The 26851-nt window shown below is 43.0% G+C and overlaps 1 protein-coding gene and 1 long non-coding RNA gene across 5 annotated transcripts in view; both read right to left on the reverse strand.

The window, feature by feature from the left end:
* Positions 1 to 26851, reverse strand: part of Dpp6 (dipeptidyl peptidase like 6) — an 851974-nt gene that overhangs the window by 585800 nt on the left and 239323 nt on the right. The window lies entirely within an intron of this gene.
* On the reverse strand, positions 18974 to 25511 carry LOC104874474. Its single transcript, XR_783740.2, has 3 exons — positions 25433 to 25511; positions 21231 to 21330; positions 18974 to 19344 (listed from the first exon to the last, which is right to left on the reverse strand). It is a non-coding gene; the product is annotated as an uncharacterized LOC104874474 (long non-coding RNA).

A 26851-nucleotide genomic window follows, 5' to 3' on the forward strand; every position in this document is an offset into this window, starting at 1 on the left:
CCTGGCTCACCCTCCTGCGCCCCCTCGCGCGGATCCGCCGAGCTCGGGTCGGCGTGTGTGCGCTTTCTCTTTGCTCCTTTTTTATTTTATTTTTTTAACTCCTTGCCACGGCCACTTACGGCCTAATCAAAGAGATGGAAGGAGACGGGGAACAGAACCAAAAAAAACATCAAGGAGGGAAAGCCTAGGCCCCGTTATTTGGCACCACCTAGAGACCGGCGAGTGTCCAGAGTGCATCGCCAAGCTCCCCTGCCCGGCCCCCCACGCGGCTCCTCCTTCACCCTCCGCAGCCTGGCCGGGCAATGGCGCCCGGTGGTCCTGGGGTGCTGGAGATCTAGGGCCTGATGCGCGTGGGCAGAGGGACCCACGACGTGGGGGCAACGAGGAGCAGCCCCGCGGGCTCCCCATCCCTGGCTCCTGGACCCCACGGGCGCCCCCTCGTGTCGTCCTTCTGGTTTTTCTTGCCCAATTTGAAATCCGCGACAGCCGAGCCCTCTAGGGGCCGGAGGGTAGGAACCGTGGCGCCCAGACCTCGCAGGGTTTGGAGGGCGTGGGCAGAGGGACCCACGACGTGGGGGCAACGAGGAGCAGCCCCGCGGGCTCCCCATCCCTGGCTCCTGGACCCCACGGGCGCCCCCTCGTGTCGTCCTTCTGGTTTTTCTTGCCCAATTTGAAATCCGCGACAGCCGAGCCCTCTAGGGGCCGGAGGGTAGGAACCGTGGCGCCCAGACCTCGCAGGGTTTGGAGGAAGAGAGAGGTGTCCTGCAGGCGTGTGGGGCTCGGCAGCGGGGTTCCGAGGAGCCCTTCCTCCCTCCCCCAACCCGGGGACTGGAAAACAGCCTGTGTTGTTTTTCTCTTCCACCTGCCCTCGAGAAGGGTAGGAAAGGCAATCGCAGGCCTGGGAGCCTTCTGCGCGCCCTGCCAACAGTGCCCCTCTCGCCGCCTGTGTGCGTGGATGCCAACTCCATTTCCCTTCCAGCAGACAGCGGAAGAGGAGGGAGCATCTGGGATGGAAGCAACTTTTCACAACTTGCTCAGCCTGCTCGCTCCTCCCCAGACCCATACCAAGAGGAAGCCACAGGGGCATTGTGACCCCACGCGTTGTGCTGTGCACCACCCAGGGGTTCGCATGAACTCATTTTGCTGCATTAAAACGTGCTCCAGCGCCACTGTGTGGAAAGACGCGCAAACTGTGCCTCCCTGATCCATCCAGACTAGTTTCCTCCCCTGTCTTCAGTCTTGCAGACCTGGCCTCGGTTCCTTGGAGTCCTGGCCAGGGTCTCAAGTCTCCCGGAGCACCCAGTCCCTTTTCTCCGTACTCGGAGACGCTCCCTGCCCCTCTCCCCTTTTCCGGCAAGTTCCACATGCAGTTCCCCTACCCTCCTTTCCCCAGTTTTCAAAATTATAGGCAAGGTAGCCAGGGAGGGTGTGATTAGGCTTAGGACTCACTTAGCAGCCCACCTGCCATACCTAGGCATCGCCACTGTCCCAGGCCAGAAAACTTAGTGACAGGTAGCCTGGTTCTGAAATCACCATTGCATAGGAAACCCACAGAGGGCCTAGGGGTTGGCAATGCCTAGCCAACCTGACAAGGTAACACTTACAGAATCCATAAAACTAAACTGTAAAAGTCATCCTATTTAGTTAGATAGACTTTTGGCTTTTGACTCCCCTTCCCACCCCAGCTGAGCTTTTGATAGGAGGAAACTCTTTCCTTAGCAGCCTTGAAAGAAACACTCATACTGCTTTCCACTGCAGCAAGACACTGACATTTCATTACATAGCAAAGCGATTTGGGTCGTGCTTGAAACACACATATATATTGCTAGACAAACTCTCAAACATCATGTCATACTGTTACATGTTATATGAAACACTATATACACAATGCTTTACAGATGTGTGCATATCAATGATCATAAACTGACTCTTTTAATGACAAACTGAATAATAGTAAATAAAGGCAGATGTGCCTGGCTTTTAAAAATTATTTTCTCAAGTGGGTTTCTAGATACTGAAATTATCATTTGGTTAATGTTTAAAGCCTTCATGAAATTATTCAGAAATGTAAATGATTTCTATTTTAAATCGTGGAAGGATGCTGAAAATCAGGGCCCTGTAGAGGAAGGTGAGTCCGAAAGGTACTCCTGGATTAAGTGCCCAGGAACAACTGAAGAACTTGGCCATTTGCACCTTGCATGGTGACCACAGTGTTCCTAGGGAGATGTTAAAAAGTGTTTTAGACTAGGAGCAAGCATGCATGTGCTTGCACACAGGCACCTCCAAATGTGTGTCTGAAACAGTGATAGACAATATGCAGATATCTTTAGAGTCTGTGGGCCTCGGATTTCCACTTGCAGGAGAGTAAGCTGGTTGGGATTTTCGTGAATGGCAAGCTGTGTTGTTTATGTTCTAATACATATTTAATTCAATTCTTGCCTCGAATACACTCACACATATGAGCATCAAAAAGGTATTCTGAGGCATTCCATTACAGGTGCGCTCCCTCCCCTCAGTTTACCCTTGCTCATCCTGAGTCTGCAATACTGAAGCAGATCTTCATTCCTATGTACTGAGGATGTATGCAAAAACATTTTTGAAATTATTTTGTGAACTATTTCATGCCATAATTCTAAATTCAAAATTGCGTAAAACCGAATGCCCACTGCCCTGCTTTCCTATCCAGCATCATATGACTATGTCTTCCCTATTTATGAAGTAAAGACTTGAGTGTATGCTTACTTTTCCTGGAACTGATTTACAAAATAAATGGTAAGTCATGGGAATTAGGCAGATGCTGCAGAATATGATGGATAATCCTTTTTAAACGACAATACGGAGAAATTTTTGGTTTACATGCAAGCTAAGCATTACAGGAATACCAAAAGCATGGTGAGCTTAGCAGCCTAAGTGTGCTTTTAATTAGCTAAAGACTTTTCTTATTTCTGAGAGAACTGTATCTTGTAGTTTATTTCCTCTTTCTTTGGGTGGTGAAGGAGGACAGCAGAACCATGTTTGATACTTTTATTCATTTCCTAGCTCTAATAATTAGAGAAATAAAAGGGTCGATGTGGATGTATTCCAAAGGAAGGTCTTCCCCAAGGTGATGGGCACCAGTATCTTTTAGATAGTATCACCGTGACATTTCATGAAGCGGAAGAATAAAACAAATATTGGACAACTTGAAAAAATACAGTCCCAAATCCATAAACACAAAACATACTTTCAACTCTGAAAAACCTCTGTCTCTTTCTGTCTCAAAAACTGTTTTTATTTTATTTTGCTTTTGTGCTTTTAAGGTAATCACCAATTAGAAACTGGATTATATGACATTCTTACAAACTTTCAAATAGACATATTCCAGCACAGACATATCTATACACCACACACACACACACACACACACACACACACACACAGAGAGAGAGAGAGAGAGAGAGAGAGAGAGAGAGAGAGAGAGCAATTGCTATTCTGAGCTTTTACAAACACAAAATTAATGTGTGGAATTCAGTTTGAACTTTTCAACTTGATACTTAAATACTAATATGTTTTAAAAGAAAATATTTATTTTAACTCAATAAAAATCCTTCCTCTAAAATCAGTAATGTTAAAATTTAAATTCCCAGTTCATACATGAGAATATATATACAAATAACTATTCTCATGTTGTACACACAGACACAAGTGATGGGAAATCAACACAAGTGGTAAAGTTCATTGCCATGTGTGTTTTTTTTTTTTTTTTAAAAAAGGAAAAACCACTGACCCAGTAAATGGCTGGTGTGTATATGGCCAAAATGCTTCTCCTTGGCCCTGCACAGGGTTTGTCTCAGCATTCCTGGCTTCCCTTCCGATTAAGATTCTTCCTCTTCCTTCCTCTCTCCCATCCACATGTGACCACAACCCATACCTTTTTTTCTCCCACATTCTAGCTTTCTCTCTTCCCTTTCTCTTTCTTGCCTTTCCTTCTCATCCTCTCTCTGGGTCAATGTCTGTAGACTATATATGTGTTTTTTTCCTCTAAAATTGCCCTGCAGCTTTATAAACACTTATGAAATCTTGCTTTGTTAACTACCAATACTGCTTTGGAAAATATCCAAATAATCACTTCTTGTCCTAGAAAAGGCGCAAACTTGTATTTTCTACTTTCTGCTTATGCCAATAGCTTCTACAGTGCTTTCCAAGGCTCTTAGAGGTTTTATACCACAGTGTGTGGAAAAGTCTGCATCTCTGTTTGTTCCTGAGGGTCTGCAGATGTGATCATATCATTCTCTGAGGAGTCTTAATCCACAAACCTAGCACAGCTATATTTGAAGAGACCTGACTTCAGCTCTGCAATCTCCCCAGAGCTCCCTACCCTTTTTCAGGCCTTGCACATCCTTGGGTCCTGTGAATTAAGTTATGTATGTTTCCTTTAAAGCTACAGTGACAGTAATGAGACCCTGAACTTCAGAGCTTTAATTTCTTATTCAACAGGGACAGTAGTGATCTGGAAGGAGAGAAAGCTTTTATCTGTTCTCTCTGGTGCCCCCTGGCAAACACTGTGAAGAACTATGTCCTAGGTGAATATGGTTGGCTGCACAATGAAGTGTGACAGGCAGGTACGACAGGGCTCAGGCCATTCCCTGACAGCGTTTGCATCACGTCACCCTGTGGGATCCTCAGGCTTTGACTTGGAAGCAACCATGGAGTGGAAAGAGGCTGATCAAAGGCAGTCTTCTCCAGAGAGGAGAAAATACAAGGGGGGATGGAAACCTATGGTGAATGAAACACACATTGCCTGAATGCCCTCTCATAATACTTCCCCTCAATTCAAACACACACACACACACCCTTCTCCATGGTCCTCGCCACTTTCTGAAGATGGGACAATGGAGATGTTATAAAAGCACACATCCTGACCCTTGGAGAAACTATTACAATTGCAAAGGGAGGAAGGGATGCAGTGTTCACCCCAAATGCACACTGGGACTAATACTGGGAGGACTGCGTGTGAGTCTGATTCTCTCACCCTAAGAGAGCAGGTTCATTTGCTGGAAAACAGAAAAGGAAACTTCAGCAAACTGGCCTTTGGCCCAAGCACCCAGTCCCCATGTGTCCAGGCATCTTTTCTCTTAGCAGCACCATGGCTATGAAGCATAAGAAGGACAGCACGCTTTAAAACAGCAGTGATGACAAGATGCCTCAGTGTCAGGGCAGAAACCACCTCAGAGGAAGCCAGGGTGGGAAAAAGGCAGCCTGCTGCTCTCTGAATATGAACTTGGCTGAATTTTAAGTCTCTTAAAAAATTATTTGTTTCCCTTCTTAACCCAAGTCAAAAATTGTCAGAATGAAGGTAATTCCTGAGTTGGTGCTATGTCTAGAATAGCATCAGTGAAAAGTACAATAATTGAGAAACAGCCCACATTCAAATGAAATGAAAGCAGGCAAGCATGAGCTCATGTGCCAAAGCCACAAGCCACCTGTGCAGGCATGCAACAGCTATGCAGTGGTGCAATGAGTGTGCAATAGGCAGTCTGAGCCACAACCTCTTCCAAGAATACAACCCATGCCTCCTTTTCCAAGCCACAGGTTCTAGGTCCTGGGATTCATCTTTAGAATTAGCCATGATTTCCCTATTTAAACCATAGCAAATTGGAATGCAGAAGCAAATATTCCCTCCCTTTTCCTTCTCAGAAGTGTCCTCACCTGACCCAATTTACTTTTGTTCGACAGGACATACATGGACCTGAGACAGGCAGAAGTTTTGCAGGCATTTGTGTAGCCTGGCTAATCTCTGCACTCTGGTGATCTGCAATCAAAGAACAGACCACAGGTAGGTGCTGCCACTTTGGGCTGGTCACAAGAACAACATGCCTGGGGCACACCTGAGCTGTCCACAGCCTGGGGCTGAGTACAGCAATGGTGAGGGGCACAGGGCACAGCCACCTGGCTGAGCCCGGCAGCAACCAGCTAAACCAGAGTAGAGGAAATTTGGATCTTGGGACAAATGTTGGTTGGGCAGAACACTGTGGAGATGATCTGTTGCACGGAGCACTAGTGCCATTAGCTTACTAAATAAAGCGAAACCAAATCCCTGCCCAAGAAATGGTTAACTAACACGCAGGTTAAGTGTAAGCATTTCACGTAGTTATTCTGTAAACACCTGAGTGCTGACAGACCAGCTGTGTGATGCTCTAGGGAGGAAATGATGCGGGAAAATGAACTTGCACTCACATGGATTACAATCAGTGTGCCTCGAGGTGAATTAGGCCTAATGCTAGAAATGATCAGATAGGTAATACTTTCCTTTTTTTGAATAGAGACATTTCCTCAATTTCTTGCTCATTTTGGTACATCTCAGCTTTGCTAGCTTTATTAGAAAAAGACTGTTAGAAATCTCTGGATCACAAATGTATACTGTAGGTGTGCTAGGTAGCACTTTCAGTCCACTGAGGCAGGAGGTTTCAAAGAGTTGTTTCTAGATCAGAAGTATAAGCTGCATCTGGGAACTTGTTAGAAATGTAAGTTCTGGGGCCCCATTCCAGGGTCCCATCCTGCACCTACTGAAGCAGAAGGGCAGATAAACCTGTATTTACCAAGCTGTCATGGTGATTCAGAGGCATACTTGTGAAGGTTCCTATTTAGGTGTCCCTCCAAAGTCTCCTGCACTCATAGGTGGGGCTTTGGGAGGTGACTGGATCATAGGGAAGTGATATTCATCAGTGAAACAGACCACTGATGAGGTCATAGCTAAATGTGATATTGGGGGAGGTGAGTCACCAGAGGCATGGCCCGGGGGTCTACATTTCTTCCCTCCCTGGTTCCTCCCTTCACTCTCTTTCTGCTTCCAGGGGCCGGTGCTATGACCAGCTCTTTTCTGCCCTGTCCCTCTGCCATGCTACCCTGCCTTGAAGCCAGCCAACTATGGACTGACCTATATACTGTGGACCAAAGCAAACCTCTTCTTTCAACTGTGGGTGTCACATACTAAGTCTCAGGGATGAGAAAGTGACTAAGACAAAACCCAAACTTGAGAGCCACACACTAGAATTATGCATAGGAAGGGCTTCCTATAGGACCCCAGGGGAAATTTCTCAATGCCTGCTTATCCCCGGGGAATGACTCACACATCTAGAGTTTCTGTCTAACCAAGATTCTCCTAAGGGTAAGCATTTTTCGAGACTGTAAAAGGAAATCTTCCCTTCTCTTAAAAACAGGTTGTCTTAGCAGGCCGTGTAAAGTCCCAACTGTCACTGCAGGACAATTTCCAGTGGGGCTTCACTGCTGAGTCAGTGTCTACGGAAAGGGTGGCCTTGTAAAGGAAGGAGGTGGTGGCCAGGAGGGAAGGGTCGAAGAGGATTCAGATGCTGTAAAAGCTGAGATGTCACACCACTGGCCCCTGAGAGATACTTCGATACTGTCCCTTAGCAAAGTGCCTCTCTCGTCTTGCCAAAATGCACTCAGTTCAGCAGAAGGACTCTGCAGACAAGAGAAAAAGGGCTCACTTTCAAAAATTTATTTTATTAAAAATATCCTTTGTGCCTCTGCTTTGGACTTGTGGCTTATTTCATGCAAAAAACCAAAAAAACCAAAAAAACAAAAAAACCCCCAAAAACAAAACAAACAAACAAACAAAAAAACCAAAAACTCTGTCCTTAATAAAAAATCAATCAAGTTAAAAACATATTTAAATTAAAAGCCCAATTTTATGAACTTCATTTTCCGCTACTCCTTAAAGCATGCTTAAATGTTCATTATGAAAGCCACCTTACTTCATTGTTCACCATCCATTAAGATTTCCTCCAAATTTCCATGGAATGTAGCTACTAATTTAAAAATGGGCTCGTGCTACCCTGGCAGGGAGGGGGCTCAATAGTTTTTCTTAAGTCGTACCACAGTCTCTGACTCATGATGCATGTTTAAGACTTGTGGGCAAATGTCACCAGGCACATGACAGAGTGTGAGACCTACCCTGGGTAGACAGAAGGCACCTTCTGATCACATCCTCATAAGCAAAACAGACAGAGGTCAGTGCAAAACCCCAACTCCTGTATTCCCGGTGTGCTAGCTTTCTATACAGTGGGTTCTCATTAATGAAAACAGATCAGATTAGGGGCAGTAAAACTGAAACGAAGCCACCCATTTGCTTCTCTTGGGTAATTCAATTCACTGTGGACTGCAACTATATCAGCACCACTCCACTTATTTCTGAACAATTTCCTTCTCATACTCATAAAGGCAAAAATAGGTTTGTCTATACTACTAATTGCATTTCAAATCATAGTAATTTGGAACTCAAAAAAGTAATTCCCCTAACAATTGCTTATATTTATATTTTGCTTGACAGGTAAACAGAAATTGCCTGTTGGTTAAATAAATCCATTAGTTATAGAAGCCTGCAATTTGAACAGCATTTTTCCTCACTCACAGCAACAAAATTGACTCTCAGCAACAATAGGATGAGGTGGATTCCATTTCTTCTTTGAGTGTGCTTTGAGTCCCTGATGGGTCCCATTACCTCAATTCTCCACATTGCACCCATAATCACCGTCATTACATCGTTTTATAACCCAACAATACCCAAATTGCATCTTTTATACAGAACCTTTTCAATCCTCATGGTGAAGTTGGATAAATTAATGCTTTCAAATGACTTTGAAGGGTTCCTTAGCCATCTTGGGGTAAAAGATGAAGCACTATAAGGCTATATTGACACCTGCCTTTCATTCTCAGCCTGCCTCCGTCTCTCTCCCTCCCTCTCTCTCTTTCTCTCTCTCTCTTCTTTCTCTTTCTCTCTCTCAACTTTGATATCAGTTGCAACTTGAGAACTCCAAGTGAGATACCAATGGCTGGCTGTGATCTCAGTGAATGTTGAGTCTCCCAATTGGGATATTCAAACCCATAAGCTAAGTATCTTTCTTGAGTAGGCAATTTATTCAAATAACAAAATTATCAAATCCAAAATACACTGTGAGAAAGAATACAGAAATCATGAGTATTTTAAGAATAAGCATAAGACTCCTAATAAGCACCTAATTAGACCCCAGAGCTTCAGGTGGTGTATTTATACTGTGATGGACACTAATAGGTTTGGAAAAGATTCTGGTCTAACATTTTATCCACTGATTACAACTGCATTGTATTAAGTTTTCTGATCAAAAAATGTGAATTTCAGGCCCTGCACTTCATAGGTAGCTACTGATTTCCAGAGAAGGCAGCCTGATTGGATTTGTCAATATGATGAGAAGCAGTGCCTTAAAATAAGCACATCTAACAGTAGCAGAGCCACCCACAGGCAAGCCACATCCAGTCCTGGGCTTCCGCTCCTGAGTCTAATGGAAAGATTACATTTCTTGAATCAGGCCACCCAGCTACAGAAAGAGACTCAAAGGAAGTGATTCACACTCTTCTATCTACCCTGACATCACTGGTCTTTGAGAAAAAGAATGTCACTGCCAAGTTAGATACAATTCTAGTTTGTTCAAATCCCTTTCTCAAGAAGGAGGCTGGAGAAGTCTGTACGTTGCTTACCCTCACCTAGCAACCTCTGGGTGACTTTCAGCTCCTGGAGAATGTCTTCTTATCCTTCTTGGCGCTGGCAAGATCTAACTTTGCAGAGCGTGATGGAAGCAGTCTACAAAGATATCTCCTATTGCTCATCAACTTAAAAGTAATCTAGATTTGTAGTACTGCATGCTGGGAAAGGCTGAGCATTACTAATTGAATGAGTACCTGGAGAAAACAAAAGAGTTCTGCTCACTTTTCTAGAGGAGATGATGAAAATGCTTTCTCAGCCTCACCTTCTCTTGTTTTCTGTCTCTGAACAGTTAAATGAGGATGAGGTGCTCAGTGCTGTGGCAGCTCTTTGTGGCCATGAGAAGAAAGGCTGGACATTTGCAATGATACAACTCCAGATGTGTGTGTGTGTGTGTGTGTGTGTGTGTGTGTGTTTTGGTGCCAGGGATTGAACTCGGGTCCTTGCACTTGCAAGGCAGGACACCGAACTGCTGAGCTAAATCCCTGGCCCACAACTCCAGATCTTTGAAAGCATCTCTCTCACCTCAGACAGAAAGTCCTGTTTCAGCGCCTGGTGAGCAGGCATTACTATATAACCAAATTATCCTGAAAAACAGAACCGGACTCCTAGCTCTGCCAAATACTGGCTCCACGCACTAGGATAGTGTCCCAAGCATCAGATTCTCATCTAGAGCATGAGGATGCGGAGGTTTCCACAAGCTCTGCCTATAGTGCACGGCTCCAAAGTTACTCTGGGAGAACTGCGAAACTCCCCATGTGTATGTAACCTCTACAAATACAATAACTGGCTGCAGTTCATGGACTGAATCATTGAGCTTTTCCATCTCAATTTTATTTGCTATTGTCCATAAGTCTGGGGGAATATATCACTGTGTTTTGGCTTTTTGTTGACATTTGGACATTTATTCAACTCGAATATTTGGAAATAAATCTTGTGTATATATGAAGTTGCAAGAACAGTTTGTGAGATATTTCTATATGATAAGAATTACTGGCTCCAACTAAGATGAAGTCTGAGGGAAGAGGAGGGGACAGAGAGAGGGACAAGAGAATCATGGCTAATATATTTAAAATAAATATATTGCCAAATATATTTAAAAATAAACCTTTGAGCCAGGTGTGATGGCGCACACCTTTAATCCCAGCTCTTGGGAGGCTGAGGCAGGATGATCACTATGAGTTTGAGACCAGCCTGGACTACATAGTGAGTTTCAGGTCAGTATCAACTACATAGTGAGACCCTGTCTCCAAAAATGAAAAAAAAATCTTTGAGCTGGGCCTGGTGGTGCACATCTGTAGTCTTGGCACTTGGGAGGCTGAGGCAAGAGAATTGATGTGAGTTTTAGGTCAGCTTGGGCTACAAAGTGAATTCCAGCCTAGCCCTAAATAATAGCAAAATCTGCCTCAAAAAACAAACAAATAAATGAATAAATAAAATCCTTATGTTTATCAGTACTTTATTCATAAAGTGGTTTCAGCTCTGCAAATCCCAAAGAGGCTCCTAAGAAGAAACTTGTATTTGCGACAGAAAGCCAAGTTGGAACCCACTGCACCTAGGGTGACAGGTTGGAAGTGATTGGCCCGGAGACAGCAGGTGGGCCAGACATCCTGGGCCACTCCTATTCAGAGTAAGGAGTAACATAGTAGAAAAAATTCCCGTGCAGATGAACATGTATAAGATTTTGTATTCAGAATATCTGGGGAAAATCTTATTTCCATGTGCTTTTATTAGTTTGCAACTGCTTATGAGAATAGCAACACAACTTAATGTTTAGGGTCTTTAAGCCAAATAGGAATTTCAGCCCATGTTTCATATTTATTGGCCCTGTTTATCACAGGAAGGGGCCAGCTAGGAAGCAGGTTGGATGAACATGGCCCATGTCTCAGATGATCTTACATGGAACTCAGTGTACCCTCTGTCCCACAGCCTGTTTTGATTGTTTTGATTCCATTGTGTACAGTTTGTTCTTTGCTTCAATCCCAGCAAAGGAAGCAACATGGGAAAAGTTAGCAAATTCACTACTCAGAGTCTCCTGGATTTATTTTTCACTTTCCTTCTTTTCCCTACCCCACTAGCCACACCAGCAGCATCCCTGTGACCCTACCCCGGTGGTTCCAACACAACCTGCCAGTCCTGTTCTCGGGTAGACTTTTTTGTTGATGATCTTCTGATGAATTCAATAAAAAAAAAAAATTCAGCAAAACAATAGGAAAGCCAGGACGAAACAAAACCGGAGCACATTGGGAACAGCTCAGAGAGAGCCGCTGCCACTTGGGGGTGCTGTGGGAGCTCAGAAAGGCAAGCTCCATCCAGCCTCCAGCCCAGCAGACGCAGGGCAGTCCTGCCTGCTGATTTCTGTATTCAAGTCATTGCACAGGCAATGAGACAGCCTTTTAGAAGACTTTTGTTTCCTATGAAAAGAAAGACTGATGCTTTATAAATGTTTGCAATGCTCTCAGAAATATTAAAGTCAGGCCAGTAAATGAACCATAACACTGCTTTCTCATTTATTGAAGAATCAGATGTTCCAGACGGAGGGGGAAGGCTAAAAAGGAGCTACATTTCCACTTACCATGGAGCACAGACATATCACCTAGATGGACTGTGTGAGTCAGAAGAGATCCTGGATCATCTTCAGCCTTGTTTTACTCACAGGGCCAGTAGTGGATGGAACACAGGCCCAGTACCAAGTAGAGGAGGGGCAAGAAGCTGCTGAAGGTGGTGGTAGACCTGGGTTCCAAACAAGCATTTTTGAGTGTAGATTGGCTTGTTCCACCCATCTGTTCTTCTTGCAGAAGTAAAAAGAGATTCAAGCCAGGTGTGGTGGGGCACTCCTGTAATCCCAGCACTCGGGTGGTGGGGGCTGAGGCAGGAGGATCACTGTGAGTTCGAGACCAGCCTGGACTACATAGTGAGTTCCAGGTCAGTCTCAACTACATAGTGAGACCCTGTCTCCAAAAAACCAGAGGTGCGGGGGTGGGGGGAATGAATTCAGGACCTTGGAGAGTGTCTTGGTGGTCATGTCTGACCCTTCTTAGAGAAAATGCATTCTGATTCTTGAAAAGTTGATTTGTTTGGAGAAAATGGCTTTACAATTTGTTTTTAGTCATGTTTTTTAAAGTGCATGCTTTTGTATGAACAGGCCATGGGTCTGGGGAGCCAGAACATCCACAGGCCCTTTGGGTTCCTCCAAACAAACTGAGTTTATTACAGACAGACTTTCCACCCATGAAGGACTTCACTGAAGAACAATAATAGATTCAATTTGGGAATAGTTTTACACTTATACATTTTGCATATATCATCTTAATAATTTTTAAAGTCCTGTCATTTAGGTAATAAAGAGTTGTTCACACCCAGGTCTCACTGAGTGCTATACCAAACAGAGAAACCCCAGGATCTTGTGCACAATTTCTCTGCCATGGTGATGGGTCACTCCCTGGTATCACACTCCAGGATGTTGTGAAACTGAATTTCTAAATGGCATAATCATGACCTTAACCTCAACACCCCAGCTCCAAAGACCCTCTTTTGGTGAGGTCTTCCATGACTTTTCAGGAATTTTCCTAGTCTTGCTAGTCATTCTAGCCACCTGTCTTATCAAACACCTCTCTTTAACTAGTGAGAATCATTCATTTTAGTCATGCAACATGCATTACTGAACATTTGCCACAGCTGTCCATGTCAGCCCAAATTCTCAAAGAAGAAGAAATGTGTTTGGTTAAGGTTCATATAAGGAACTCTGTGGTATACAGAGCAGGAATTTAAATTAGAAGAAAGTTCATCCAAACCACCCTTATCTCCAAACAGCCTTCACAGAGACAATGGGACAGAATGCACCATCCTGTAGTCTAACAGGAGCTGCTCTGCTCGGTGACCACAGTGATAGCAGAACTATGAAGATGCTTGGTATTCACAGCAGTGCCTCTCAGGGACTGTTGACTACAATCCACTGGTAAGCCACATTAGTTACAAAGTGTTCACATAGGATTTTAATGAAAAATCTGAGAATACAGGCTCGCTTCTGTCTCCTTCCCCATTTATGACCTGTACTTGTCACTATGCCTGGACATAGAAATGACAATAAATATCTGTTAAATGATGAATGAGGCTGTAGCAATGATAACAAAACCGTGAAGACATGCTTTGGTTCACAGCACTTGAAAGAGTTGCTGTTATAACACTGTCCCCCTAGTTTATCACTGTGAATTTTACATGGGAGAGGGATCTGGTAGCTTCTACCATCCTAGATTCCAATTATGAAGTCCCCACAGTGATCTACCTAGTGGTTAGTACTATTGGTAAGAAGCCAGTTCAGTGATTCTTCCACAGCTAGGATTACTTCATGTCTCTCTCTCTCTCTCTCTCTCTCTCTCTCTCTCTCTCTCTCTCTCTCTCACACACACACACACAGTAGGTCCTATTTACTATAACATTAACATGTGATTTTAAAGAAAAACTTGAAAACACTATGTTTTACGTGATTTTTTTTTTATGTGCACAGGTCAAGCTCTCCTTTAAGATGAATCCATAGAGGTTTGAATGTTTTAATTATTTATCTACTCATTTATTCAGCACTTAATTCATTTTTAATTACTAAGCATTATTTTTAATTTGAGCATCAGTGATTCTTTAAAAAATACTCTATAAATATTTGCTCAAAGGGTCACCTGAGAACCCCTGAAATATACATGTGCTCCAGATCCATACCTCTGGGTACAGTCTCGGGAGACTTCTCCATCCATGCCAAACCACAGCTCTGCCCAAGTAAACCCTTTAAAACAGTAGTGGAGAAAGCAAATTCACAAAATTTAGCAAACTGAAAGCTTCTTTCCACAATAGGTTGGTGGTCTCTTTTCTGGTTCTTGGGGAAGATCTCTTCCTAAAAAGCTCAACACTGCTCTTGTATATTATACTCACTGGTTTTGCAATTAACATGATTTTTCATCAGTCTAGGGATTTTCAAATGCCTACATCAAGACTCATACATCACAGATTAACCTTGAACTAAAAAGATGCAACAAAATGACAACGTAGTTTTGAATATAATTCAAATAAATTTGGACACTGTGCACAAATAATTTGCTTCTTGGTTGTTATTATGGTTCATATCTAGATGTCCCCCAAGGCGTCATGTACTCATAGGTGGGGCTTTTGGGAGGGGCCTGGATCATGGGGGTGTGATATTCATCAGTGTAGCAGTCCAGTGATGAGTTTATAACTGACTTGCTGCTAGGAAGTGGGGTCTGTTCAGAAGAGGTGGGACACTGGTCGCGTTGCCTGGAAGGGTTTATCTCTATCTCTTTCCTGTCTCTTCCTTCAGTCTTTCTCCGCATCCTGGAATGCACATCCTGGGTGAAGGTGCAGCATTTGCTTAAGAGTTGGCACAATTCTGCAACCCTGCATTTCACTACACACAAATGGTACTAGAAAACAGCAAGTGACTACAGGTACAATTCTGTCCAGTAATCTTTCCTAGCAGGCGAGTATCTCTTGTTGGGATAGGTAGGACACTTTCAATACTGTTGGCCATTTGCTGTCCATTTCTACACATACTTCTTGAAGAAGGAAACACTATACCCAAGCTATGACATGCAGGTATACCATCTGAGGAGCTGGACTCTTTCCACATCTCAGAGGCCCCTGAAAATAAGACCCCAACTCACACCCTCAACATTGCTGTCCACAAGACATCTAAAGCTTGGTTTCCACTGGGGAACACAGAGATAGCATGCACGTCAGAGAATTGCATAAACCAAGAATAAACAAACTTTTGCATGATGTTGATTTTAACACACACCCTCTGGGACCAGGCCACTACTGTCTTTTTCACAGGATTTAACCAATAAGTTCATATTTATAAGACTGTTTATTAATTTTAAAATTTTTTAAGTTTTCCAAGGTCTCTAACATCAAGAAGAGTTGCTCTCCTATATACATGCATGGAACTAATAAATATATTGTACTGAAGACATCAAAGGACAAATAGTATTACTCTGCCCTTGCTCCATGGAAATGATCTAAAGAAGTAATCTCTGTGGGTGTCTGTGGATGAGACAAGATTTTAAAACATTCTGTCCATGCCTCTGCCATAAGTTTGAGCTTCTGAACGTTTTCATGTCTTCAATATAGCTGTTATAGGTGTGTTCAAATGAATAAATGCCTCCTAGGATAAAGGCATAATACTAGATTATCAGGACCTGCATGTGAAATTCCCACCCTAGAAGCTAGATGTCTTAATTCCCTGCTTCTACCACCACCACCACCACCACCACCACCATTACAAGTAATTCCTGCAAGGGACAAATCAACAAACGAATAGATTTTTATACTCTGATGTGGGATAGGAAGGAGAGGGAATAAATCAGTAGTTTAAGGAAGACATCACTTCAGGATTGTGTTACTTCTTCATTACCTGTAATGAATGAAATGATTCACATAATTTAACATAGAAAGCCAAAGTAATTATTGCATTATAGAATTACAGCTATATATGAAAGGTGATGAGTTACAGAGTGCAAAGTATATATTTTATTTATTTTCAAGTCCTAAAATGACTCCATTGCATAACTACACCATAATTCTTTTTTTAATGGAGCTTTTTCACCCTGTTATTCAGAGGTAGTACAGAAGGATCCACTGCACACTGAATTTACTGATTAGCAATTTCTCCACAAACTAAGGGTAAATACTTCACCTGAACAAAATAGACCCAAGAAAAGACTCATAAGGTTGGAAACTCTCAGGGCACAGAAGCTGCTGGATTCAGGGTAGCTCAGGATTGGGTGAAGGATGCTCTGCCCAGAAACTACCACCTGGGCACAGGAGGATTGGGAGCCATGAGCACTTTGCACTTTGTGGAAGGTTAGCTTCCTTCATTGGACTGGATAGGTGTGACACTCTGGATTCAAATAGCAGAAGCATCCTATGAATAAGTGATGATGGAGGGAAAAGAGACAGAGACACAATACAATTGAGGGGAACCTGATGCTATCAGGGACCAAAGAAGACCCAGACAATGCCCAGGCATATGCAAACATTTCTTTGTCCTTAGCTAGTTTCATGATTTTAGGTCACTTAAAGGTAAGCATTATGCTGTGCTGCTTGTTGATGTAAGAGTGGATTAATGGTTCATGCAAGTAAAAAGGCAAAAGGAGGTTAAGGCGGTAAATTTCATGTTATGAATATTTTATAATAATGATTATGATAATCATAGAAAGGAGGGTGCTGCTGAGACAAGTCGTAAGTGTTAAGCTCCAGGGAAAATTATATCTTGAGTCAAGTCAAAAGTTGGCTGAAAGTTGCACCACCGATCAAAACAGTGAAACACACACACGTGTGCACACACAAACACATACATGGAAAGGAAGGGAGGGAAGAAAAGAGAAAAACACATAATTTTGGTCAAGGGCTATGGCTACACAGTACAGAATCATGGTACTAGCTGTGGTGTGCAGAGATGGGACAAAGGCTAGTGAGGGCCATACAGACCAATGTCCTCTATCTGTGTGACCTACACCTTCCTGGGAGTCCTACACCTTCCTGGGAGTTCAGTACCCTCAAACATAAATTCAAGAGTAGGACAACCAAATACTTGGGGTTTTATGCTCCAAGGTTTACAAAACATACTATTAGCAACAGGATACCTTCCTCAGCATCAAAGGCAAGGAGCATCTTCTGTCTATAGATAAAAATAATAGTATATGCAATTCTGAGGAAAGAGCTAGTTCAGCTTGGCAACAACTATAATATAAAGGCCTGGATTACTAGCCATCATCAGATACAGCTACAAATACCATTACTAGGACTGTACAATTTACCTTATTCACAGCAACCATCTCAATGAACTTTCTACTGGTGCCACCATGGCAGAAATATCCTGCTTAGTGACCTTATAAACATGCATTGTTTGATGTCTAGACATGAACTCTAATACATCAATTCTGTTCAAATTGCAAAGGCATCTAGAAGGAGTGGATCCTATAAGGACCTGCAGAAATGGTTGGCTGTCATAACAACCATGTCACTTGCTCCCATCTGAACTGGAGTGGGCACAGAGGAAGACGAGGTATTTTGAGCTAGTATTTCAGATACATATTAAAGTCCTGTTGGGTTGTAGAAAAGAACCATGATTATGAATGAATGCTCTCTTTTCTAGAAAATAATCAACCAAAGAATAAGGGCAGTTGTCTGCTCAGGGTATGGAATCATTAGTGGTGACAAATCCAACTTCATCTAAGACACATGGGAGGGAGCAGCTGTAGGTGCATGGTGACATCTTCATAGGAAAGATTTAGAGCCTTGCAGCCAATTCTGAGATATTGTGGGCGATGTGAAGAATGATTGGTCCTCAGCCAGGTTATGAGGCCATCATAGCCAGACATCCTATCCTGCACTGGCTTTAAATAAGAATATTGATGGTAGCTATAGGAGACCTTGGAGATTATTCAGTTTGACGTTCTTCATAGAGAGACAAGGACACAGTTTCAGAATGCAGGAGGTTTTTCTCCAAAGTTGAATCCCAGGGCAAAGTCGGAGGGGGAAGCATTTTTGTAACTGCTTAATCCTGGGGACAAGAAAGAAGGTTGAGAATAACAGCTGCATTTATGTACAAGGATATACTATGGCTAGAGTAGGTAATGCAGTAGTTAAAAAGGTTAACAGCACAGCCTAGAGCCCCAGAGGCAGCACCTCTGCACACAGACTCTACCTCTGTCCCTTGTGGAGTCTTGGGGACTGATTTACTGATGTTATAAAATAACACAGGGAGATGCCTTCCTGCACAGAAGCCAGCTATGATCAACAACACATTTCCTAGCTTAGAAAAACCCCATGACACAGGATCACATGAGGCAGAAAAGCAACTCCAGAGTCCCAAGGAACAGAACAAAGTCAGGGATTGGGGACAGGGCGTAGAGGGGGTTGAAGTCCTAAAATTTAAGAAAGATTAAGTAAATCTAAACTTTCTTTTCTCCACAGAGAAAAGTGCAAGGAAAAAATGAACCCCTGGGTCTATATGGTTGTATTTTAAATATAAAAGCGGGGCTGAGGGTTTGGCTCAGTGGTTCTGCTGCCTGACTCGCAAGTGCAAGGGCCTGAGTTTGATCCCTAGTACCAAAAATAAATTAAATAAATAAGTATATAAGCTAAGATATATCAGATTGCAAAGAAAGTTTATTACTTTGAAACATAGCTCCACATCTTTAAATACATAAATAAAATATATTTATATTGCTTAATTAATGATTCATAATACAATATATAAAACAGGCAAGTTGAAGTGAGTTTTTGTTTTAAGTATTTATTAGTGTCATGACCATTTTTGTCAGATCAGTTAATAATATTTAATGGCAGGTTGTCTTGGATGAGGAAATATACTTCCCAAGTGGACATTCAATTCTGTCTTTTATCTTCTGACAGCTATAAGCATAGAAGTCTTTACAAAAACAGAAGAATATAAGCAAGGTACATTTGTGTATCTTACTCTAGGAGGAAAAGAGCAGACACACGGAATGCATTTCCAGACATCTGCAGCTGTCTCTGTGCTATGAAAATACTTGTGACTTCTGCTGGTCACAGGTTCTGCCAAAACTACTATAGCTTTGCCTGCAGACCTGCCAAATGTCATGTTTTGATTAGATGCTCATGAAGAGAATTGTCTTTTTCCTCCTCCAACCAAGACCATGGATCTTGTTAAGAAATCTCTCCTGCTGCCTGAGATGAGAAGAGCCAGGGCCTGGGGTAAAGGTGGGGCATCCATGGATCTCTGGATTCAGGAGCATCAGCAACAAGGAATATGGGCTTTCAAGTTCAGGATTTTACCTCTGAAAATACATTTTATTAAACTTTCAGTAAGCAAAAACCATTAAACACACATGTGTTATCCTTGTGTCCATGGCAGGTTGGGGTGTGAAGAAGGATTGTGTTCACCCCAGGGATAGAATGGACAGGATGGTGCATGCCATGCAAGGCCATGGGGGCAGAGCCCAGCAGTGACCACAGGGACATTCCCAAATGACATCCTCAGGACATCCTGAGGTCAGGAATAATATGAATTACCCAGTTTATGTATTAACTGTGTGGGATATGTGAGTGCCCCAAACACTTCAGGGCTAGCAAGTTGACAACAGGGACAGTCACTTCTAGGGGAAGTGTGGTCACCAGGGACTTCTAGAGAGGGTATTATCCATGGAGCTGCCCCAGCCTGGGAACTCTAGGTGCACAAAAGCAGATAGAGCACATCCTGGACATGCAGCTACAGAGGACCAGACACAGGGGAAAGGTGAGGAAGGAGCCCAGATACCTGCCCAAGGGGAGGTCAGGTCTGTAATATGGAGTGCAAGCCAGCTTCTCTCATCTGGCCAGTGTGACCTCAAGAGGTGATATTTTTTGTAACCTTGGAGCAATGGGGAGAATCTCCAAAAGTGTGGGTATTTCCCTAACATGCCCAGGTGTGTAATGGTGATCAAACTACTGGCTAAATGCTTAAGTTAAAAAAAATTACCACAGTAAAAGACATATTGTCACTAATTTCCCTCAAACTACTCTCCTTTGCTTTGAAGGTATCCCACCTTTCTTACCACTTTCTGAAGCAGTTCTGGAAGTCCTGTTTCTAGAGTGTCTGTATGTGGTGTGATAAAAATATAGTGTATGTTGCTGCTGAGCACAATTCAACAGAAGGGAGGCTCATAAATACATGATGCCATGTCCTCATGTACCTTATTCAGCAGATCTGGCACTGTGCGACTTCTAGTTCTTCCCCAAAATGGAAATGACCACGAAATGCAAATATTTTGAACCCATTCAGAACACTGAAGCAGCCACAACAATGCAATTAAAGGAACTCAGGAAAGAGGACTTCCAGAACTGCTTCAGAAAGTGGCAAGGATGATGGGCTAAGTGTGTTTGAAAGGAGGGAGAGGATTTTGGAGAGGATTCATGACAATGTGCCTTTTACTACAATAATTTTTAAAAATCTAAATATTCAGTGTATTTTCCTCTTCTTCTTTTTTGGTACTGGGGATGGAACTCGGGACCTTGCACTTAGCGAGGCAGGCAGCAGAACCACCGAGCTAAACCCCAGCCCAATTCAGTGTACTTTCTGATCACAGCTCTTATCCTTAGGTGCTGAAATCATCCACAGCTCTCTCTCTGGAAGGTCTCAGAACATCAGCATCATGACTTTGAGCAAGGACCTAGGTTCCCTCACTAATGGCTGGATGTTCTCATTTCTTCCCCAGTGTTGCTTACCATGCCTATTGAGCAGGGCTGGAGAAAGGAAAAGTAACGCTTGATATCTACTATTTTGTTGTTTTGTTAGTAAGATTTCAGCAGCATTTTTAAAAAAATATGGGTCAGGGCAGAAAAAGAACCAGGGGCCACAATCCCTAGTTTTTGACATAGGCCATTTCTAATCCACTATTGTGCTTTTCCAAGGAGAAAACTGACATGTAGTCAGATAAAAATGGACCCATTTCTCATTCAAACTGGAAATAGAAAACACAAGCAAAACATTTGGGAGGTTTTTCAAAGCAAGACTTCCTTCATCGTCCAGCATAACTGGAGCTCCCACCATTCTTTTACTGATCTTTTACTTTTTCTTTTAATGATCTCTCTCCAAATTCTTTTTTTTTTCTGTCTGTGAGATGCATATCAAAGCCCCAAATCTCCTGAGTTTAGAATATGTAGGAACACACATTTATCCACTTACACATTTTTCCCCTGTTTTCACATCACTGGAATTAACAATTGGTATCTTCATTACAGATTCTTCTCTTTACAAAATATCCTCATGGACAGCAACCAAAGTCCTTGAGACAATGAAAGGGGTGCATTCAGAGTTTAAGACAATGAGGCAAGCACACTAGGGTTTGTTTTGTGGAACAGGGAGTAAAAATTAAGTTCTACCAGAGAAGTTGAGGCTAATGGTAACATATTGGGAGCTTCTTATGTGACATTAAAGACTCCTATATGCATATCATTGTGGGGTCAGACCACAGATATGCTGGTTGGTCCAGTTTACCTGGAGTTGATCCAGTTTACCTGGACACTCACCATGGCACATGGGTGAGGACAGGAAGCATCTCATGATGCAGACTGCATGATTCTCTCATTTCTTACTATCACAGCAGACAACACGGAGAGTGTGGCACACAGTGAAGCAGGCAGGAATCACCCTCATTCACAGGGCCCTGCGAATTCAGGCTGTGTTGCCACTTCTGGTGACAAACTTGCAGAGCTAGGAAGAGGTGGAAGCCAAGGGAAGTCTAGAGAGGAGAGTAGGAGATGGGGGGAATTTTTCACTTGGGTCATAGGAAGTAGGGGAGAACCACTGCACAGATGAGCAAGAGCCAGCAGGGAAAGATGACCAGATAGAAAACGGAGTCCAGAGACTCTGTTGGCCAGAGCATCATGGCAGAGGAAACAGACAGAATGTCTGTTCTCCCAGATGCATATGTCAGACCTGCACCGGGAGGTGATGGTGTGAGAGGTGAGACAGTTGGGAGGTGACCAGCTTATGAGACTGGAGCCCTCATGAGCAGTATCAGCCCTTGTAAGAAGGACCGCAGAGTGGTGCTGTGTCCCCTCTGTCATGTGAGGACACAGTGAGGAGACACCACCTATAAGCCAGGCACAGGTCATTGTCTGTGGCACCAAATCTGCAGGCATTCTACTCTTAGATGTCCAGCAGAAGCCGCCTGCTTGATGGCTTTTGGTTATAGAAGCTTATGTGGACCAGAGAGCCAGAGAAGAGTCTCAAGTAAAGGTCACTCCAAGTGGAGCTGTGTCCCAGGAAGAAGGGCCATGACAGGAGGATCTGGGCAGGAGAAGGGAGAGAACAAGAGTCCCAAATGCAGGATTCTATCCAGTGCAGAGAGAAATACACACTTCACACTGAAAATGCAGTGTGGACAGCACAGAAGGAGGGGCAGAGCAGGCACAAAGTCAGCTGGAAACAAGACCCAGTTAACTTCCAATGAGTGACCATGCTGAGCAGAACAGAATCACGTGGTGTAAAGGTCATGAATCTGGGATCCTTTACACTTTGGACAGGAAAACGTTGTCAACCTGCATGGGATCTGTGCTTAAAGAATGAAATACATAGATATATTATTTGTCCTCAGATTGAAAGGTACACGTTTGTAAGAGTGAAAGATTGCATGCATGAAATCTTTTTTGCTCTCAATAAATAGTGAAAAAACAAAATCCCTAGAACAGATAAAGCTTTGCCAATAAGAAGATAATGTCACAAAAAGAAATTGAATCAGGTTTCAGGAAAAGGAGAAGGATCAAGAACAAATAAAAAGCAAATTATAAAAACCAAATACTTAGACTAAGGTCTACACAGCTGTGGGATTGAGAAATGTTTATTTAGATTCCAAAGTACAATGTGTTGAATACAGATTTCAAGGAAGGAAGCAGGTAAACCACACTGACAAGATGGATGACCAAGAAAGAGCAGAGTATGTAATTGTACAGAGAAAGGTATTATCTTTTCTGATGATACTATGGCAAGAGCCAAAATTATTCATCAATGTCTGAGTTATTTGGCAAAGGGGAGGATGAAAAAAATTCCAGTTGGCACAGAAAAGGGCAAAAAAGTACCATTGACAGGATGAAAGGCAAAGTCTACCCAGAGCAGGAGTCTATGCCGCAGAAGTGACCACAGAAGTAAAGTCCCTGGGGCTCCCCTCTGGGCTCTGAACACCCAGGGCCACCACATTCTCACCACAGAAGCTCACAGATACTGGAAGTGACAGAGGAGCCCAGAGCATCATGCTGACCATTCACAGTCTCTCTTCCTCCCCACCCTGCTTTGCAGAGGACAGGAAGGTCTAGTTGTTTTCAGATCATGTGCTATTTGAAAATGACTACTTTGATAAGTAAGACCTGAAAAGCAAGTAAGTTAACAATTTGCAAAAATGTTTGTAAATAATACAAGTGTCATAAGAGTTCAGGCATCATTATTAGTTCATAAGAATTCTCAAAAATTCTTTTCTACCTCCTGAGGAAAGAAGTATGAGCTAGCAGTATGGGAAGAATTATTTACTGAGATGCTGTATTTAATCTGTAATTTTGAAAGAATAATCATACTATGTTTCATTTCCTTTAGAGCTCCTTCATATCATGAAATTTCAAAGCTTTTATGATGAATCAGTTGGGTGTTCCTTTCCCAAACCACACAAGGAAACACAGGAGACTGCTTTTGCTAAACTTTCTGTTTATGCCTTGGATTCTCATTTTTATATTGATTTCCATTCAGGTGGACCCCAAAGAGAAATCTCATTTGTTCAAAATATATCATAATTAAAAGTGATTTTTAAAATGAAATAGTACGTTATTCATTAACTGGTAGACAGAAAAACAGGCCCAGGTGAAAGATAGCAGAAAGGCTAGGAGCAGCTCTGGAGATAAGATCATAATGAGCTTTTGGTACAGTTTGGATATAGTTTGACTGTGTCCCCAGGGCTCAGTGCCTAACAGCATCCACATGAAAGATAGTGATGCCTTTACAAGGATGGGCTTAGTGCATGAACTTGCAGGTATCGAACGAACTTGGAAGGAAGTGAGGTGGCTCTCTTTGCACTCTGGTTAGTTCTTATAAGAAATCAAGTCTGACCTTGACCCTTGGCTTCCTGTGGGACCATTTGATACCTCCACCTACTTGCATTCCTACCACTGCAATACCATTCTCCACAGGGTCTCCCCAAAGCCCAGCCCCGGCCAGCACCAGGCCCCTGAACCTCCAGATTTATGAGCTGAAAATACTTTTCTTTGCAAAGAACTCAGAATTGGGTATCTCATTGTGATAAAAAAGGGCTAATGCAGCTTTGCTATTTTATACCAGCTTCATGATTTTTCATTTTCTTGATGGGGACTGAGAAAGAAACAAAATATTTAGTTCCTTTGTTTTACCCAGTTAAATGCACCAGTAACACCTGGGCAGATGGGGCCCACAGATCCCTGTTGTCTCTAATGGAGAAATGAAGGATACCTTTCCATCACCTCACCAGAAAATGACCCCTATAGTGTAGACCCCATGCCAGCCCAGTTTCCCATGTTCTAGTCAAGCACCGGACTCTCCTTTGTTTCTATGTGCCGGCAAGCCCTTTACTTTTTGCAGGTCTGAGATCCAGTCTGTGCCCTGTGTTGGGGACTTGGAGACCAACCCTAAGTCTCAGTGTCACTAGGATTCCTATGACTTGGAAAAATCCATGTTTCCAGTTTGTCCTTACAGTTGCAGTGCATTGCACAGGATACAGGAGAGAATCAGAACAAGAGTAAGTCCAGATGAGCCAGCATAAGTTCACAGGCACCCTTTGCTAGAGGGATCTTCTGAGCACAGTGAATCTTCCTTGAATTCATGTTACCAATCACAGAAGCTCACCCAGGCCTGGGTGCCCAGGTTTTTTTGGGGTTGGTTGCATAAGCATGTAACACTGCCTAACTGACTTCAGCTACCTATTACCCTAGAGCAGGGGTGGCCAAATCCATGGCACAAGTGTTGTTTTTCTGTTAAGACAAAAGATGTTCATGTATGAGTTGTTTGATCTAAACTAAAACCTCAGTATTCAGGTTTAATTGCAGTGCTGGCATTTTGCCATAAATAAATGGGTTTGGGTTGTAGTTTGGGCACACATCTAACATCACTGCCCTAGAGCAATACAGTTCACCAAGTCACACCGTCAGGGTAAACCATCTGACCAGACTGGTTCCTGAGGTCCAAAGCCTGAAAAAAAAAAAAAAAAAAAAGTTCTTATTGGCCAAAAGATTGCAAACACTGGCAGCTAATTTCCCAGTCCTGAAGGCAGGCCTTTACAGGGATGAGCAGGGATCCGCCCCCCACCAGGGATTGAATTCAAAGCCTTCACATTGAGCCCTTTAAATTTTTTTTTTTTTTTTTTTTTTTACCTTGAGATGCAGTCTTACCAAGTCACTAAGTAGCCCACACAGGGCTTGAGTTTGTGATCTTCCTTCCTCAGTGGCCCTGGGTTCTGAGATTAAATGCCTGCATCACAATGCCCAGCTCTGAGCAGGCACTGAGCAAGCCAGGGCTACTCAAGGATCCCTTTCCTGTAGAACGTACACTTCCTTTCCACAGTCAAAAAAGAGATCAAAGACTTCAAACTCTTGTGACTTAATCTACCACAAGAAATGTATTTCACATAGCAGCCCTGTAAACTTACTACACATACATGTATAATAGGTAAAACTCCAAACCACAACAGTTCATTCTACTAGTGACTTTTGAATGGTTACTATTGCATTTTATTTTCTTAAGCTGACGGTGACCTACTAAATTAATTTCATTACCTTTTAATGTGTCAGAGCCTGCACTGTAGAAAAACAAATGAGCAAAAGAGTTGAAATGGAGTGCTGAGGGGCTTGAAGCCATTATTTGAAGAAAGGGCAACCATGTTCATAACTGTGTTGGACTTAAGGTTGTTAATCATGACAGACAACAGGATAAGCAGATGGCAGTGGGATGGAAGGGGGCCCTGGATAAGCCATGGAAACACAGTCAATGGCCCAGTTGCACCAAAAGGTAATGTTTTCTCTAGCTCCCTCCCAACTCTTTTGGATGCCTTCCTACATGTCTCCTCATCCTTTCTTTCTTCAGTCTGAAATACAAACTGGCCTTTTCCCTTAAGAGCATCCTCAACAATCACTGTATTCCATGCCTCAAGATTCTCATTTGCTCACATCCTTTCTAAGAAATCCTAAGGGAAGGCAATAATCAGGCAACTTGATGGGCACAAAATGTGAAGTCCTAAGAAGTCCGCCCTTACTGCTCCTGGTATTCAGATTTAAAGGCATTGTAGGAGAAAAACTATTTCAAGACACAGCAGTGTGTGCGTACATACTCATGCGCGTGCACACACACACTCACACACACACACACACACACACACATCTCCCAAAACCATCACAACTCCCAGGGACTGGAAAGCCCATGGGTGACAAAGCTCTGGCTGTTACAGGATGCAGCATATTCCTATGTGGCTCAATCTGTGGAGGAGCTCTTGTTGGACTCCGTGACCCAAAGGACCTCAGTTTAAACACAAGAGTTTAAGATGCAGGTATAACAAAATGTCAAACTGGAGCACTGTACAAAGGCTTTGATGCCTGGCAAGGAAAATAAGAGGACAGTGATGGCAAGATGCAGCAGATCTACAGCCAAAGGGAGAGACATCTATATCCACTTAGAAGACAGTCACATTACTTAGGGAAGAGTCAGTCATGAACTCTCAAACAAGAATTGCATTATGCAATCATAAAACATATAAGCTAATAAACAGATCTCAGAGATCACATTAATGAGGCAGACCA

The sequence above is a fragment of the Fukomys damarensis genome, unplaced genomic scaffold (assembly GCF_012274545.1).
Source record: "Fukomys damarensis isolate Sample0158 unplaced genomic scaffold, DMR_v1.0_HiC HiC_scaffold_16, whole genome shotgun sequence".
NCBI classification, from domain to species: Eukaryota; Metazoa; Chordata; class Mammalia; order Rodentia; family Bathyergidae; genus Fukomys; species Fukomys damarensis.